We start from the raw sequence: 17,057 nt of genomic DNA, 5'->3' as shown, positions 1-17,057 counted from the left end.
TTCGGAGCAGCCGCGACATGGCGAATCTTGATGTCGCTAGGCAGATGTGCGAGGTTGTATCATGCAACCGTTCTCGGAAGTTTTGATTTATGGCGGTCAGGCACACGAGGCGAGTTGTGGTGTGCGAGCCGGCTAATAGTAAGTCTCAGTTATTTATTGAAGGCATGAATAATAATTAAATATTCGCAAGATTCAATATTATTTTCTATCTGTCGTTAAATTGTATGAAATAAATACCCCATATTATGATTCATTAAAAATAGTATTATTTCGATTAAGGTTGCTTGACGGAATTAGAATTTGAAAGAAGTTTTAAATGAAACGCTTTGATTGTTCAGTCCTTTTAATAATGTTGTTAGCGTGCTACCTATTCTTATCAATATTACAGACACAAGCTTTATAAATATTTTATTGATTCTTGACCTTGGGAAAAGTTTGTCTTTTAGTTAAAGTTAAAGGGTAAATTAGGTTGTTTTTGTTTACTTTCAAGTTTGGTAAAACAAAATTTGAGCTATCCCTAATAAGCACAACAAATCGTGGCGTAAAATATGTAGTAAACACTTTTTTAAAAGTTGGTGTTAAGTATTCGCTCGATTATTGCTTTAGATTCAAAGTTTGGATGTTCAAACAATTGAAATCAGTTATACATATTATTATGTTATATGTATATGCAGAATACACCATTCCATACAATGTCTGAACACAAAAATGGGTACTTCTCCATAAAAGATAATAGACATCTCTGACAAAAATCTGCAAGAATCACCCGTGTTGCAATGTGGGTAGAATTCATTTTCATAATCATCAGCCGGAAACGATTCACTGCTGTATGAAGGCCTACCCTAGCTACCTCTACTCTTCACAGTCCCTAGTTCTTTGCTGCCACGTACACCACCGAATTTGATGAGTTCGTATATACATAATGTTTTAGGGCATCCTTGTGGACGTTTAGCGCCCCTTGGGTATGACTGTATGACGGCATTTGTCCAGCGATTGTCCATTCACCGAGCAACATTCCAGCCCATTGACATTTCATATGCTTAGAAACCCCTATCACATCGCGTATCTACTCTTTTCGGCTTCCTTATCCATTGGTTTCTTTTGTGATTTACGCGTTATGCCTAACATGCATCGTTCCCTGACATGGTGCTCTAATCGTAATTTTTTTAGTAAGAGTCTATGTTTCATATGCATACGTGAGCGTTGGTAGCACACATAGGTTGAAAATTTTACGCGTAAGACACAATTGGATATCACTTTTTAAGATACTATTCAGGCGCCCAAATGCACTCCATGACAGTTTGAAACGCATGGTAAGAATATAACAGAAAAATCTCATTATATTATTCTCTAAAAAAATCAAAAGCTACGGTCCATAAAAATCGGTACCTAGCTCAATGATTGAAACATATAAAACGGCGTCTAAATGCGGCTTAGTTACGGGACAATAAGACAGTACTTAGGTACTACGTTAAAGTTCCCACCACCACCCGTCATATATGCACAGCCGCTTTCCATGACGCTTTAAACGTGTCTGAAAGAAGTGATTTTAAGTGCTCATTCCGTCCCGAGACGGAGCCGCACGGGACTGATGCTGCAACCATACACCGTAGTGCTTAAAAAAGAAAGTTAAGAAAGATTTTTTTTTGTTTTTGGACTGGCTCTGCTGTCCGCTGACGTTAAGCGCCCTGTGTACCCGCATATTGAGTGTCACGAATTCAAATGGATGAGTCTACAGAGGAGTCGGGACTATCCTGCTCCCCATACGACGCTGCAAATTTTTCGAATGCCGCTATGTTGCTACCAGATCTCCATGTCCAATTGGGCCCGTGTGAGGACGGACCCTGGCAAACAGCTCCGCTCGTTTGAGTTCCATAAGCGGGCAATCCCAGAGGATGTGTTCAACATCTTGGTGGTCATGTCTGCAGGTACAACCCGACCCATCTACTATCAAGCCAAACTCGTGCAGTCTGTCGGCAAAGTTGCCATGGCCGGCTATCTAAATACTATAAATAAATAATTATTATCATTGAAGTAATCGAGTTCCTTGTTATCCTTGTGGTTCTTCTGAGTAGTTGAGTAGCAGACCTTCACGATAAGATAATCTTGCGGTATAGAGGCGATTTTGAGTGGGAACGCAACGAATGTCGCGCCGCATACGTATTATTTCATTATTTTGCATTTTAAGTATTCGTTTGACGATTCAACTTTCGATCATTTGCATACGCAATACTGCTGAGGCCGTTGATGGCATCACGTACTTACAAAAGATTGAAAACTCAGAAGGGTTTCTACATACTATTATGACACTATTCGATTACTTGTCATTTTATATTATTTTGTCATAGTAATTATTGTAACCTTAGAGGACTACGGGTTATCTTTGTACCCATGACGGAAGGTTTAGCAGGATTGTATGTTTAGGGGTGGTTAGCTATATTCAAAAACTGAATTTATTACGCCGCACAAGGTTTTCATTCAAACAGAGGATTTCACATTGTGCCTAAAACACTACGAATGCCTATTTTTTTGCAATTTTTTCTGTTATAGAATACGTTGGCAAATAGTAGGCGGGGTAATCACCTACCTTTAGTAAACTCGGTTAGTTATTCACGATAGGTGTGATCGAGGTGGCCGTTATTTTAACAGCGAGCGGCCGACTAGATTTCTGTTGGTTGCCACTGCACTATTTTTCGAAATGTTAAGAAACTGAAGACAAGGTGACAATGATACAGGTGAAAGATTGCTAAATATGACTTAAAAACTTTAGTATCGCTCTTGGGAAATAAATCAATCAAATGAATATTAAAATTTATCTCCAACATGAAAATAGTAACAGAAACCCGCAATAAGAATATATTTAGTCGATAAACAAGTAGTTATGAAATCACACAATATCGATATCTGTACGGGCGTGTGTGAAGTCAGCACGACGTAAACCGGAATAGTTTAGGTTTAAGCATATCATGCAAATTGTATGTATTACATTTCACCGTACCAGAGTGAGTTCATCGCAGTGGCGAAGGGTGACTTTTGGAAAGAGGTAGGCTGTGGATAAAGCACACTTGTTAGATATATTTAAGGGAAATAAGAAGATAATACGACTACTGATGGATAGGTACACAAAAATCGATGAAATTTAAAAAGCTCACTGATGGTATAAAATTAAGCAATTAATTAGAAATATGTATTTTCCTAAACATTTATAAACGCAAGATACGCTCAAAATATATTGCCATCTTTGAAAAAATCCGTTGCTGTGTACCTATATGTTCCATAATAAATAATAAATAAAAATTACGAAATAAATTATTTTATATTTTTAACAACAATCAATATTATTTATGTGTGAAACAGGCTTCATATAAAAAACTTTCAATTCACGCGAACATAATCCACACAATAATGTTATGACGTGAAGCGAACGAGATGTCGCTATTTTTTTTAAACTTTCGATACATGCCATAAAAGGTGCTTATTGAAATAAGGGAAGATCGTAAAATTATTATGACAATTATACGATAGATGTCGTTGGGCATATTGAATTATAATATTATTATGTGAATATAAAACAGATTCAATAAGAAGATTAATAATATAATATTGATTGATAATAACGCTGGCATTATTACCAAATAATTTATAAGTACAACAGCTTGATACTTACGAGCACCTACCAGAATTTAATATAAATCAATTTGGTAAGACTCGAAATCATGTTTTGGAATAATTGCAATTAATTTGAATGTTTGACATGCCCTCTAAAATCAAGTATAATATAATGCTAATTTCTTTGTACTTTATGTGCATGTTCTATATATCGGATGACCTTGATTTTTTTTCTAGCATATGTACATATGCTATATGATAGTGCAGCAACCCCGCAAATGATTGTATTTTTAATTTACTACTTATTTTTTATGTCTTTCCTCTGTATTCTGATGGTTTTATTAAGTGTTTTATTTAATTTTATTTGATTTCAATACTTTATTACATAATCTATTTCCGTACATATGTCTTGCGTAACGAAATTAAACGCAAAATGGAAATGTAATGCAGCTCGCGTGCTGTTGTTTGCCCATCGCTGTTATAGTGTAATATTTGCTCATACCAAGATGATATCAAAATGTGCAGGTCACGGATAGGCCAATGCTATATGGGTCACCAATAATGTAGAAAACTGTTCAACGATAATTCATATATTATAATATACTCTCTATTGTAACAAAACGTTACAACTATAATATGATCTTTGCACGAAGGTTATTCAAGAAGATATGCAAATTTAATACTAAGTGCGAGTCAGGCCGAGTTTCTATACGGAATTTCATTTATGGGCATACGGCATATCCAACCATAGATTTAAACTATGTTAATTTATTGTAATCATACCTACGTATTTACTGCAAGTGCCTAACTACACTAAAATCATTTACACGTTATTCTGATCATATCGTCGATCTACCATACTTCTGGCTACAGAAATAACGAGAAATATATATATCTAGTCGTATTTAACTTCGGAAAGTAGAGATGTCCTTCTGTCAAGTTTGCCGTAATGTAGAGTATACGTTTTATAACTTTGCACTTTTTCCACACTGAAACGCCCTTTGAAGGATTACCTCACATAAAATTAGATCAAATTTAATATTTACTTGTATTAAAATATAAATAATAAATAATAAAAAAGACTTTTTATTTCTTACAAACAAAAAAGTAAATGACAGTGAATTGACTATATCTAATGTATATATAACCTATGGTTATATCTATAATGTATATATATCTATCTATATATGATTTTTTATATTTTTGTATAATATATTATTTATATTATTAAGATTTTTATATTGTATATAATACTGATAAATAATGTTTATATATTAAACAGTACTATGTAACGTTTATATAGTATATATTTTTGTATTCGTAACTTAAATTATATTTTTAATGTTAAGATGTATGTTTGGTTTGTAAGAAGCCCTCTTCGGGTGAAGGCCTCCTCCAAAGAAAGAAATCCCACTGGGCTCTGTCTTACTGGTTATTTGTAGCCAAATTGGGCCCGCTGTTTTTGTGATGTCGTCTTGCCATCTCGCACGGGGTCTTCCTCTGTAGCGTTTCCCTTTTGTTCTATTGTATTAAAATATGTAGTACTATGTGTAAAAAAAATATTTATAGATATATTACCTAAATCATTTTCATCCTAGAGAGTTATGAACGTTTACTCCAGTGGCGAAGGGCGGAGGTTCGCTGTAGAGATTCGACATAAATAGTGCACACTAAAAATTGTCAGTCATACATATTTATTTTCATTGAACTAAGAATACAAATTATTGTAGATAGTATTGGTTTGTTTTTAAGTTCAATTAAACCCTGCCTAGACTAAACCATAATAGTAGATGAAGTATGTGGACATTGAAAAAAAAATAAAGCACACTTTGTCAGTGATGCTTATTTGTTTTTGTTAAATTAAGAATACATAATATTACAGATGGTGTCAGTCAGTTTTTTTAAAAATCATTAAACCCTGCCTAATCAAACCATAATCGTCAAAAATATTCTTCTATTTATAAAATATCTGAAATTATGCATGTTTTAATGTGCATAATTTTAGATATTTTATAGATAAACGTATATTTTTTGACTATTATCTACTATGGCTTGGATTAGGAAAGGTTTGATTTATTGAAACTGCAAAACTAACAAACACGATCTACACATTGTATGTGCTTTCACTGAATTTATAGATAATATGTGAATCAGCAAAGGAATCATGCTTTACTGTAGAATTGTAGATAGTATCCATAAGAGACTATGATCACTTGGCGTCGCCCGTTATATATGTCCACTTTAGGGTAACTTTTAACGGGACTTCAAATTCAGGGTATATATACCCATGTAAGGAATAACGAAGGATACGTGGCAGGTGATGGATATAAAAGATACTTTATTATTTTTTCATTTGGGTAATGCTACACTGTCTAGATGTTACAGAACAAAAAAAATGTACTTGAAGAAAACAGCAACGCAAGTAGGCACTAAACACCATTGTACTAACTCCACTTTTGAAAGGGTTCAGCAATAAAAGTAAACGAGTCAGTTGGGTGCGGATATATTTCAAAAGGAAGTCGCACTTGGCACACGCCTGTCCGCCAACGATAAGAGTTATGTCGTAAAATGTGTGATGTAAAGCCTCTTTCTTTAGTCCCTGTGCTACAAATTTTCCAGGATTAACTAGGATTCACTGGAAATTTACACTCCCTGTAAAAATATGGAATCCTAGGTAGTATGTGACTCTTTTATGAATTATTACCATGTCAGGATTTTCCGCCAAGCTATCAGTTTCAAAACACGTAGATAACTTTATATTCAACTATTTTTTTTTATTAAAAAATTTAAAAAATGTAATAGATATTCATTTTTTTGAAAATACATATTTTGAAACAGTCTCAGAAATATACCTTTAACAAAACATGGACAAAATGCGATTAGAAACATAGATTTTTCGCTTATCAGTGGAGCACCTTATAATCAATCAGTCAATGACTTAATTGACTAATATAACTTGTGATGTGAAAATTATATGTTTTAGTAATTAATTATTCCATCTGGTATAAAATCTCTGATAAGACTTTTAAATAAGTATAATTAATTGTAGACTGGATTCAACACAGTACAAAACACAATGTATTATTGTAAAAGAAATGTATTTTTATATTCCAACCCGTATTTGATACAGTCCATGGACTCACTAATAAAATGACTAGCAATTATTATTATTCCCTGTAAGAAAAGTCTATTAGTATAATCTCCGCTCTATAGATCCTCATATTCTCTGCAAGAGTGAAACTGGTAATTTATTTGTTGTGATTCTATGTTTTTCCAAAGTATATCTCTCGTTAAAACAATATTAGCTGGATACGTGTAATGCACTAATGATAGTCACCGTCCGTACGTATTGGTGTGAAAAACGAAATAGCTATTGACATAAAATACATTTTATAGAATGCCGTTTTTAGTATTATAAAAATTTCAATTTACACTCTAATATTGAGCATTTATATGTATAAAATGAAATTGTTAATCTACATGTTTTAAATTATAGTGGGTACCTATATAGTACCTAATAAAATGAAGCAGATATAACTTAGAATATTAAAAATTTATAAATAAAATAAAAGTAGATATTTTTGCAATAAAAACTACCTCTAAATAACCATGTGATCTAATCAAAAACCGTACACATAAGAGTCAACTTTTTAAAGATAGTAAAAAAACTATTTATAATTCTAATTATGCTATTATAAAGCCAAGTTTGCATAAATAGAGGTCAATATGAGTTGACAACTAAATATTATCTACTAACTACTTTCAAAAAGTAAATTTGCCAAATATTAGTTAATAATCATGTAAAGATTTATATGTTTTCAGTACTTTTCGTGTTAATAAAATTCATTATAATGTCGTTAATTTTGTTTAAATTTAGGTAAATACTCCTCTCCTGAATTCTGATGAAGTGTGAAGAATCAGATACGCATAATGAAACGGTGACCAAAATAATATGTCTATTACTATAGAGTCATTCTAAGTAACAGTGCCAGCACGTAAAAGAAATGTATAAAAGTGGCATTATTCTGGAAAGTCAGTCTCTGTCCCGAACCCAAGTTAAACCTCAATCGGGACACCAAACTCAACAAGCAATTCGGAACGATACCTAGTACATGGCAGAGTTGGCAAATATGTTACAGGTACATACAAGGATAATGTACATACACACACGATGACCGAGCGGGTTAAGCGCTGGTTTATTATGTCATGGGTCCCAGGTTGGAATCATGGGTCTGGCATATACACATTATGTTTTTAAATTTGTGTATGAGTCAGGGTATGGAGCTAATAGGTTGAGCAAGTGGCTAACATCCATTTCTCGTGAAAACAAAATCTGTTAATACAACCTCCACTTCGTGGAGGCCTATATTATGATCCTCTAAGGATCTAAATCTTAACAAAAGATGTACAAAATGTCCGCAAGGTAGACTTAGACTTAGAGGCCGCTGGATCGATGAAATAATAAAGTTCTGCGGAAGTACGTGGAAACGCAACGCACAGGACCGAGAAAAGTGGAATCAGCTTGAAGGGGTATTCATCCAGCAGTGGATAGATTCAGGCTGATGATGATACTAGACGTTTTTGGCCGATTTTATCAATGCTAATTGTACCCATAAATAAAAAAAATATTAACTATCGAAAAAAACGCCAATCCCGGGATCGTCAAATTATAATCCCAAAATCCCGGGATGAAAATTTTGACTCGGGATTAGATTCACTAGTCTTTAGTGAATACCATTGCCCAAAATATCGAATACATAATATGAAAATAATAAAGATGTTGATGAATAATGTGGGAACCAAAAATGTACGTTATCTTTTGTACCCACATTATAAAATTTGAATTTTCCAGCGACGATATTTCCAAGATATCAGAGTAACTTTTGCGTTATTCAATACCCTTCACTAATAAAATTTATAATGTGCATCCAACTAACTTTCAAAGTAAAATTTATCGCAACGGCACGACGACCAAAAGCAGACACGGCCGGCGATTCTCGTTCTAATTAAACCGATAATGATGCATTATTCTGCAAGGCTGTTGAAGAGAAAGGCAGATTATGTATACAGACGTGCAGATGCCCAAACCGGTCCGAGTTGAGAGGTTTATGGATGACACGGGAGCCACGAGGTCGTGACGCGAAATAAAAGTGCGACGTACTTATTTAGGATTTGAGGATTAAAGAAATTTAAGTAAGTATACCAACGATCTTATACTTAAAGTTAATCGACTTCAAAATTAAATATAAGTTTATAATTACATACTATATGACTGTTTTCAATATTCTTTAAATTAACGCTCATACTTAAATTATCTATTATACTTTCATATACTTTAATTATATTCAAGACTGGTTTCGATTGGACATAGAAAACTGAAATAAAATAATATACAATCTTACAATATTAATACTCTCGACTGATGATGACATGTAAGAGTATTATTAAAGACTAATATCTCATTAGTTAACTCCATTTATTTATTTTTCTTAGAATTGACGATTTACACCTCTTGAGTGTAGTATTTTTATTGTTTATAAAGAATAATGATCTATTATTAGGTTTTGACGATTTATTATAATTTATGCTATCGAGTATATTGTTATTAATAAGATAGGGTTTTTACTAATTATGTATTTTACTGACACTTCAACTATTCATAATTCGTTTATTGTATTTGTTGTGACCTTTGACTTGATAGGTAGGTAATTGGAGTTTTTACCTACTTTATTGTATTGATTTATTATATAAGCTAGAGTTAAGAGTGTTCGTTGTCAGTGTGTGTTTACCTTTGGTGAGTGTACACGGCGCCTGAAGATGCCGAAAGGTGAAACCCGGGTCGCAAAAAAAACGACTTAAATGGAATAGTACAGAGCTTGAATCCATTAGCGATATGAGCGATAATAATTTACCCTATTGAGGCAGATAAATACCTTCCAGCACGTATATTCTATACACAAGACTGGAGGCTTAATTACCAAGTTACTGAATTTAATTGTGTATTATTTTATCTCGTATAGCATTCTTTGCATATTTTAATAAATCAGTGCTAACTTTGAATGTTAATGTAAATATACATGTATTAAATCAAAGAATAAGTGGTATTTTTAATTTAATGATAACTTCAAATGCCATTGTTACTTTTTTGAACTTTGCGATTTTGTAACAATACGACGACATAATTACTTAATCCAAACTAGGTATGCAAAAGTAATATTGTAATACCTAGTATTTAGAGTTACGTAATGTTAACTTTACTATGTAAAATATCGTAGCTAATGTAGGTACTATGTTAAGTACTAAGAAACCGCGTTCTACCTCTGGACGATATGTAGGGTCAGGGGGAGGGGTAGCGAGAGAGAGGGGTAATGTTTTTTGTACGGGAGAGTGTTAACATCAGATAAATACTTGGATTGGACAGTATTATGCCGGGTCTACACTGGCAACATGTCGCGCGACAACCTCGTTAAATTTTACGATATGTATGATAATTATCGTAAAATTTCTTAAGCAATTATCATATTTATCGTACAATTTAACGAGGTTGTCGCGCGACATGTTGCCAGTGTGGACCCGGCATTACAAAAGGGGGCTGACAAGGCTAGCCTGAGGACCCGGGCTAGGGATGGGCCCGGCGCGGCGGGTCGACCAGATAGGTGAGATAAATGCACATTCAAATTTGCTCTAATAAAAAAGGCTATTTTACTTGAAGAATATTAACATTTTAAAATAAGTATGTGATTATGCGATACAATTTTTGATTATTGTCTGTCGATACTCGACAACTTACTACTAAAGTAGGTAGATATTTTTTCTTTAACCATAGCGATAGGTAGGGGGGACGCCAAAGGTTCTAGCCTGGAGGCCATTTCAGGGTGTGGATATTATTTCATTACACCAAGCGTGTGTAGGGTGTAAACAAGTGGTACGATAAAACAGAAATATAATTATTTTGTGTGGGATCTTTTGTTTCATTCCTACGACCCGGCGGTCCTTGTCTAATTCCTATTGTTTATGATTTATAATGACAAAATTATACTAAAACTCATAATGGATACAAGTAGGTGTCAATAACTATATTATATTTTGAATGTGCAAATAAATATACTATATACGCCCCAGATGAGAATTGACTGGTATATTCTGTATTTAATTTTGATTAAAACACGAATTCAATGTTGCATTTAGTTTATGTTGGTACTTGAAAATTAATATTCTCCAAAATAATAATAAGATTCAGATACTTTCACTACCTACCATTATGATATATTATAATATGTTAATAGGTATTGCAAACAGGCGAAATAACATATGACTTGGACACGCCGCCAACAAACTATCTTTTAAAAAAAAATACCGTATTAGAGGTGGGCGTGTATATCTATGTATTGTGATTACAAAGAGAATCGAAACCCCAAGTTCAATCGAATGATTGACTTACATGTCATGTCGTATTGAATCCTTCCCATTGTTTTCAGGTTTACACCAACAACTCATTATTTATAAAATATCACAAAAGTCTAAATCACAATACGTCATTGACACGTACCGAGGCGGAAGCATTCATCCCACAAACGACGAAGTGAAACCTATTCTTGGATGGATAACTTTTACTTTTTATTAATATACTATGAGTAAGTGAACATTGTTGACTGAGAAGGCGTTCCTCTGGCATCCTTTGCGTCCATTGTTTTCTGTGTCAGTGAGATTTATTCAGAAAATTAATATTAACTTCATCCAACTATAATAAGTATTACTCATGATGTGATGCACTACCCACGGTCCGCGGGCCGCATGCGGCACTTCATACTATGTCGTGTACGGAAATTTGTACGTATGAAGTTCGCCGTATCATACTTCACCGTGAAATATATGGTCGTATATTAAAAACCGTCCAATCTCTTTGCGTCGCATAGTACTGAGATAAAATTCATGTCTAAATAAAACACGTTCCTTGTAAGTTTACAGGAAGCCTGCGGCAAATAAATTTTGAAAATAGTCGATATATTGGTTTATTTGTCAGGTTAGGGTAAGGTTTTCATTGGTGAATTTATATTTTTGCCAAAATCGGATATGAAAATTGGCGCGGTTCCCACCTGGCTTCCTGTAAATCAATTTGTACGTACCTAAAACAAAGGCAGTAGAAAATAGGTATGTAAGTAAATTAGAAATACAGAACAACGCGTATTTTTTCATCTCTTTCCGATAAGAAAGCTCACGGCGAACTGCGTTACGCTGTAAAGTAATAGGTACGTACAATTTATATGTAACCATGGTATTGCGACCCACTAACAAAAAAATAGCATGTTATAACCTCGTGGTGAAGGGCTGTTGAGACCCGACATAAATCATCATCATCATCATCATCATCATCATCATCATCAGCCGGGGTCAATCCACTGCTGGATGAAGGCCTCCCCAAGCTTTGTCCAACTCTCTCGGTCCTGTGTCGTTCGCTGCCACGTATTTCCGCCGAACTTTACCAGTTCGTCAATCCAGCGGCTTTTAGGGCGACCCTGTGGCCGTTTCGTGCACCTTGGGTACCACTGGATGACGGCATTTGTCCAGCAGCCGTCCCTTCGGCGAGCAATGTGCCCCGCCCATTGCCATTTCAGCTGTTTGGCAACGTCTATTACATCGCGTACTCCTGTCTGCTTCCTAACCCTAAACTTTGTTAGTCATACGTATTTGTTGTCATTGACCTAAGACTATAAATTTCAGCTAGTGATAGTTAGTTTTTAAAAATCAATAAGCCTGCTCAAAATAAAGTAGAGCTATTTATTGCCTCAGTCAGAACTGTTAACAAAATATATATATATGTGTAAAACTATTGCAATTTTTTCTGCTTACCACTGATTTTTCGAAGAGAAGTATCAAACACGTTTGATTTCACAGACACAAGTTCCTGAAACAGAAAAAAATAATTCATTTATTTATACATAAAAGAATTGACTTTGTTTAATTTTTTTTAATATACTTGAATATTATGTTGTCAGCGACAGGCGAAACCGTTATTTTTTTTTAAAGTGGGAATAATATAGGATATACAGGGCATATAGGAATATACAGGGTAAAAAAGGTGTAAAAATTCCCATAGTTATAGGAACCCACAAGATATTATTTATTATATTATAAATAATTATTATTGTCATAATGTAGGCTTTTCTTTACTAATTGCAATACAATAATAATAAATATGATGTTACGTTATGTCAGATTTAGATGTCTGATACCATCAACGAAGATGTCGTATTTATAATGTTACCAATATCATTATTTTACACGTGAATCCTAATCTTTAATTTATTTATGTTTTTATTCTAATGAAATAATACAGAGGTTTAAGAATGTTGACTAATTATACACATTTTTTAGTAAAACCTCAGAAACATAGCTATGGAATATGTAGTTCATAAATAACGTCAGATAATTTTCGGTATTTATGACCATCTCTACCCCATCGTCACAAAAACTTGAAACTCCTGTCTAAATTATGTTACATATAAACGCTTTTCCCCCGTGAGTTCGAGCATCGTATTTTTTCAAATATGATTTTTCTAGTTGTTATATAATATATATCTGAGGTATTTTCAAGTATGTATGTTCAATATATAGAATTTTTCATTATCAAAATCTTGTGAATTATTCGTTGAGTAAAAGAAATGGTTTATTAAAAGACAATTGGTTGAAAATGATCGGTTTCAGTATAATTTATCGCGAAATAAAAAAAAAATTATACTATAAAGTACATACGCTGGTTTAAGGTCACATTTTCAACAACCTCCTCCCCTTTACCCGACCCCAATCCTATCACAAATAATCAAAATATATCAGAAACCCTCCCATTTTAGGGGGTGTTGTAATATATAGATGACCCCAATTGGAAATAAAAATAGACATTTTTATAGTATAGTAATGCGATGGTTATGGGTTAAAGTCCTATTCACTGTACATAATTGTTTTATGTGATTATAACAGTGGCGAAGGGTGACTTTTGGAAAGAGGTAGGCTGTGGAGATCTGATAAAAAGAGCACACTTGTCAGGTATACTTACGAGAATAGTACGATATTTACTACTAATGAATAGGTACACACTAGTAAATGACAACGACACACTAATTCAATGACACTATAAAAACTCATTGACGACATAAAAATGAGCGATGTGTTTAAATTACGTATTTTTCAAAACATGTATACCCATCAAAAATCATTAGATAAAATTTATTTTTATTTATAAAAACAAACAATTTATTAATATACGATTAAACGCCGTTGAAATAATTTTTTTAATTATCTAATTATTAATGATTTTGGACTAAGTGCGCAGTCGTGACAACAATATTATGCGCGAATGTTTTAGGCTCTGCGATAGGAGCTTACCTTATTCCGTACAAATCAGCAGACTTGCTGAGGTTACGAGACGTAAAGTCCATACGAAAAACAGAATTATTCCACACATAATCGGAGATTTATTTACGTTGAGACGTCGCGGCGTTTATTATTTATTTACGGCGCGCTGTGGTATATTTTTTAATCACTTTGCAGTTGTTTTGTAAACTGTGTAATACAATACATTCCTACATATACGACATCTCTTGTTGGCAAAATAAATTATTTTTATATAACATAAAATAATGAAGTGATTAAGTATATAAATATGTCAATATGCAATTAAAAAATATTTTTCTTAAGAAGGTAGGCTTTAAATAATCGCCTAGTATGGATTCTTCGCCACTGGGTTATGATAGGTAGATATGTTTCTAATGTTATATGAAAAATATGTACATACAGGCATGTCAATCTAGAAACAAAAAATTAGATACAATATAATATATATTTTTAATAATAACATTATCAACCGAAGGTACTCGATGGATGTACACTGATGTGTTTATTTGCCTTTTGGTGAGTGTACACAGTGCCTGAAGATGCCGAAAGGCGAAACCTGGGTCACAGAAAACGACTCAAATGGAATAGTACATAACTTAAATCCAATAGAATTTTAATATACTTATATTTGTCTAAGTGTATTTTGTGTAAGACGTAAATGCAAGCAAATAATGACTCTCCGATACTCTCATAGTTTGATAGATGCTTGCAAAATTACTAGGTCACCTGGTAATTGCTGTGATATATTATATATATGTCTTGTCCAGCAGCAATAATTTCGAAATAAAAGAGAGATAAAACTAAAATTGTCTTCAATTTCTTTTAATACGATTAGAATGTATGAATATGAATGACTTTGTAATAAATTAAGTTTTAATGCCTACAGCAGCAAAACCACAGATAAAAACATTTTTCTTTAGATGTCTTTCTAAGCCGAGCTGATAAACCACCAAGGATGTGTCCTAATTATACTGGAACGACATAAAAAGTATAAAACGCTTTGCGTAATAAAATTTGCATAGAAAAACGTAAAAAAGTGGTCAAGTTACCTTTTAGCTCCACAACCGCTTATCCTTAAAAACGGTGGGCCGTTAAATAATTATTCTTCGTTATTTAGAAGGTGTTTTTCCTAATTAGGTGGAATAAAACAAGCTACAGTAAAGTAAAAGGAAATATACGTTTCCTTTTACTTCAAGGATTTACTATGTCCTTTTGGGTTTATAAAAAATGGTGTTACACAAATTCTGTAAATCCAGTTAAGTAGGTATCATTATGTAGGTTTTAACAAGACCACTCAGTTTAAACAAAATCAAAAGCATAATCAAATTATTAATATATTATTATATATCAGCCGTTGTAATAGTTTTTCGTGAGTTTAGTTTAGGTACTCAGTGAATTTGTTACGTAGATAAAATATGAACTCAAATTATTAGTTGCAGTGAGAAGTGGTTGTGTATTTGAATATCAAAATGGAACAACATGCCGTAAAGAAGAAAGAGAGGAAAGAAATGCTCAAATTGGTTCAACTAATTGCTGGGGCCCATCGAGCCGTCTAATCTGGTCGCCACAAAGGTGAATTTTAATGCGTTTAACAAAAATTAGGCGTTTTTCTGTGAACGTAAAGATTTCTTCACTTAGTTATTGTATATTTATATACATTTTCAGCCGGGGTCGATCCACCGCTGGATGAAGGCTTCCCCCAGCTCCCTCCACTCTTCTCGGTTCCTTGCTTTTCTCTGCCAGGTACTTCCACCAAACCTGACAAGTTTGTCAACCAGCGAGTTTTGGCGCGTAGGGTACCACTGAATGACTGTATTCGTATAGCGGTTGTCCGTTCGCCGTGCGATATGTTCGGCCCACCGCCATTTCATGAATTTGGTGACCTCTATCACATCTTTCACTCTTGTTTGTTTTCTTATCCATTGGTTTCTTCTGCGGTCCTTACGCGTTATGCCCAACATGCACCTTTCCATGCCACGTTGCGCAACTCTCAATTGTTGGTCCTCTCGTGTGTTGAGAGTCTATGTTTCGCAAGCATACGTTATTGTATATTCATCAGCTAGAATCAGCGCTCGAAATGGAAAAGTTTACGAACCGGAGCGCTCGACAATTTTCTGAAGATATTTATATAGTTATAAAATTTTATGTGTACCTACTTCATAAAAATAAATCTTACATTTTCTAGATGGTCAAAATATGTTTTCCACGAGACGGAGCGATAATTTTATCGATGTCACGAACCGGAACGGCGCTCCGGTGCGCTCCGGTCCATTTCGAGCCCTGGCTAGAATCATTATTATTGTTATTCACTGTACTCTTCTCTGTCATGGGCATATTTATTAGAAATTCTCTGTAAAAAGAGTCAAAGCACACTTGATTTCGTAACGATCTTAGTCTTGAGTATCAATCAGCTCCTGAGATATTCCCAGGCGTAAAAAACTGCTGATGCTTCACATTCAAATATAAGGCCTTATGATCGCTCAATTAAGATCGAGTGTGGTGCAGGGTGGGTTGGCTTGGAGTAGTCGAAAAACGATTAAAGCTCACGGTTCCCACAGAAATACAATTTACGTAGTTTCCCCAGGCCTGCTGTAACTTAAAAAAATTACCAAGAGATCTATAACTTAACAGTTTATGAGCTGTTATGTTACGTACTAGATACATATTATTATATAAACTTGGTACAAATTCCGACGACCGGGCAGACCAGACCGAAGGGAAGTATTTCAATGTCTTACCACAGCTGACTGACTCCGGCGATAGAGAAGGCATTAGAAGCCCCAAAATATATAGTTTTTTCGGGTCATTAGCCTGATGCAGCGAGTCGCCACACTTGCCATTGGGCGAACACTGATAACAACTACTGTGCACGGCTACTGAAGCGTGGCTTAAGATCATTGGTGGCACGTAGTTTATTGTTAGATTTTTTGCTGTTCTTTTAATAATAAAAAAAACTTGGAGCATTAATGTGATAGTTAGCGATCTTTTATTTTAATTCAATGGGACAATCCACAATTATGTGGAATTGAAGCGGTCATAATTAGGCAGATGATCGA

General features: G+C 34.1%; 1 long non-coding RNA gene across 2 annotated transcripts in view; it reads right to left on the bottom strand.

The window, feature by feature from the left end:
- Positions 1-17,057, bottom strand: part of LOC147074004 (uncharacterized) — a 745,768-nt gene that overhangs the window by 308,441 nt on the left and 420,270 nt on the right. For both annotated transcript variants that reach the window (XR_015070354.1, XR_015070353.1), the window contains exon 2: positions 12,460-12,514. This is a non-coding gene — a long non-coding RNA (uncharacterized LOC147074004). The remainder of the gene's footprint in view (positions 1-12,459; positions 12,515-17,057) is intronic.

Source organism: Rhyacophila brunnea, unplaced genomic scaffold (genome assembly GCF_057557595.1).
Source record: "Rhyacophila brunnea isolate RB1 unplaced genomic scaffold, BYU_Rbru_1.0 scaffold_17, whole genome shotgun sequence".
NCBI classification, from domain to species: domain Eukaryota; kingdom Metazoa; phylum Arthropoda; class Insecta; order Trichoptera; family Rhyacophilidae; genus Rhyacophila; species Rhyacophila brunnea.
This window is presented reverse-complemented; position numbering and strand designations above follow the sequence as displayed.